Source organism: Haematobia irritans, chromosome 2 (assembly GCF_050003625.1).
Source record: "Haematobia irritans isolate KBUSLIRL chromosome 2, ASM5000362v1, whole genome shotgun sequence".
NCBI classification, from domain to species: domain Eukaryota; kingdom Metazoa; phylum Arthropoda; class Insecta; order Diptera; family Muscidae; genus Haematobia; species Haematobia irritans.
In genome coordinates this window covers 44,545,417-44,548,291 of record NC_134398.1, presented here as the reverse complement: position 1 = coordinate 44,548,291, position 2,875 = coordinate 44,545,417, and the positions used below count along the sequence as shown (strand labels likewise).

Sequence of the window (2,875 nt, the reverse complement as noted above, 5' to 3'; positions counted from 1 at the left end):
AATTATAGTTTATCCATTTTATTTCCATTAAGGTAAATTTTTGTGAGAAATAATAAAATTTACTCGTTTCAGTAAAAAAATCCTAAACTGTAAGCAGTTAGGAATAGTTCATTAACTAGAATAAGGCATGGAATTTTACTCATACTATTTTCTTCGCTGGGTATAAGAATTTACTACTGAACAAGAAAATTTTATTCACCGATAACAAAGCATTCGTAAAAATAAACAAAAACCGAACTAAAACCAAGTTTCCTCAAAATTAGTAAAATTTCTTATAAAATGATAATTGCGACTTCCTTTATAATAGAAAGTTTTTCATACATACGAACAACACTTGGCATAGAAAAATATTTTAGTTCATTCGTACTAAGAAGTATGAAATCCTTTCAAAACTTAAGGAAGCACACTTGTTAGAATATAGGAAATTTTCCTATATTTCTATTGTCTACCTGTAATCGATACCTGTCATCGCAATCGATGTGTTTGCGCGTGGGTGTAATCGATATGTTTGCGCGTGGGTTGTTTTTTTAGTTGGAATCGCGTTGTTGTGGTATACGGAAAGATTGTTAAAAAGTAATATGGTAAAATAATATAATAAATAACAAATAAAATATATAAAATATTTATTATTTTAAATTAGTGAGAAAAATTTTCGTTTTTTGAAAATAAATCTATCAATGTTCGTGATGGTATATAAAGAAAGAAAACACCAGCAGAATAACAACCCTTTCATTTGTCTTCATTTTGGAATCTTCAATTATCAGGTAATATTCAGTGACGCTAACCTTTTGTAACAAAAATGGTTTATGATTTTTTATATTTGTAGGTATTGAAATTGTAAAAGGAGGACAAAATCGTTAGGCAGCAACTTATTAAAAGTGAAAAGTACAAGAAGAAGAAAAAGTGCGTTTTACAGTTGATAATATCACATGGAAATTGGAAACAGCGGAATAATAAACTAATATTTCAAGGAGATTCGATGCTGTTGATTCTTAATAAATATATTCAATATATTAATAAAACATGTCTTTTATTGAAGATAAAATTGCTTATATAAATAAATAAAATTGTATTTAAAAACGAAGGTAAGCAGTTATAATTATGAAGTAAAAGTTTTACCACAAATGTGTAAGATTTGTCCATGTGAATGAAAAAATTTCAATAAAATCATTCCATATATGAATTCAAATCAGTTAAATTTTTTCATTCTGTAGTATAGTGGTACATAAATATAGGAAAATGTTAACTAATATATGGAATGCATTATACCTAATTTCTACGAAAATCACATCGTTCAAACAAATAAAAATGTCTTTGGCGCTATACGAAGTTCAACTTTCTTCACAATGAGTTCATTTTAACTTAAAAAAGGGGTCACTTTTTTCTGTGTGCAGTTATTTAAGTCAAACATTGATTTCCAACTAAAAACACTTTTTGAATTGTTTACATTTACAACTCCAAAAACAGCAATGGACGTTGTGCAACAAATAAAAACAAAGAATCAAAGTTTTCAACATTTGATTTGTCAGTAAGTGCCATGAAATGGCTAATTGGCGAATGACTCTATTGGAATGTATCAATAGTATATACAATGAAAGGCTTTTATTACACTTTTATTTGGTTGACAGTCAATAACAATTTTGATATATAAAAACAAGCGAAAAGCAATGAGATTGATGTATATTTATATTGACAGAGTGTTGACCAACAAACAACAAAAATGTATAACAAAAATTCCATACTTTGGGAAAATATGGTTTTAAAAGCATACACGGGCGAAAAAACTGTTTTTTATATGTTTGGGTATATTTGGAACTCAAATTTTTAAACACAATATTTTTGAGTGCACATATAATGTTCATAAACTAGCATAATATGTTGGAACATATTATGTTTGGGACATAAAATGTTTGTAAATATAATATGCTTGGATTCAAACATATATTAATTTAGAAATAGCCCATAAACATATATGTGTTTACAAAGAGAGACAAAGTGTATGCTGGAAGTAAAATAATGAAAGTAACCAATTGGCGCATTACAAATATACATACACAAAGAAAATTTCATTAAATATAGGAAAAATACTACGTGTGAATATAAACAAGTATAAATTTACATATTATGAGTAAACATATATATGTTGTGATATAAGACTTCGCCAAAAATTGTATATGCTTAAGTAAAATATTAAAATGAGTATTCGGAGAAAAAATTCATTCGGAACCAAGATAAAATATATTTGAAAAAAAGAGCATGAGTTTTGTTTATCATTTTCGCATTACGGGCATAATTTTTTTGTTTCGTCAAAACAAATCGGAACGTGGGACGAGTAAGTCAAAATATTCAAACAAAGGTAATTAAAGGGATCTTCATAAAAACTAACGAAAGGGCACTATACACTGAACAAAAAGCATGTGCGGTTCCAAAGATTGCGTCTCCACTTTAACAATTTTTGTATTGATTCCGAACCAAAGAAGCGGAGAATACAAGTAATGTTGCTTTAAGACACAATTCTCTTTTAAATGGGGTTTTGACTCTACGAAGCACATTTCAATTTTTCGCTTTTTCAGCATTTTTTCATATGCTAAAAAATGTCCGTTAAAAACAAGACTTCCAGTAGAAATTATGCTATGTTTCAAGTAAAAAATGTCTTTAATATAAAGTATTGAAAAACATATCCTATTTTTTAATGATTTTTGCCTTGTAGTCAAGATGCAAAAATGCAACAAATTTAAAGACAGTTTCATTAATTTTAAAGAATTTTTCTGAATTATTAAAGTCAAGTTGACCTTAGTCCAAAAATTTGTTCTTTCATGTTATGATACCCATTTTTAAGTCAAATCACTTAATTATAACGACAGCACGACTTCAT

The 2,875-nt window shown here is 27.6% G+C and overlaps 1 long non-coding RNA gene across 1 annotated transcript; it reads left to right on the top strand.

The window, feature by feature from the left end:
• Positions 1-613: 613 nt before the first annotated feature.
• Positions 614-1,084, top strand: LOC142223203 (uncharacterized). The gene is made up of 2 exons (XR_012718622.1): positions 614-764; positions 827-1,084. It is a non-coding gene; the product is annotated as an uncharacterized LOC142223203 (long non-coding RNA).
• The last annotated feature ends 1,791 nt before the right edge of the window (positions 1,085-2,875 follow it).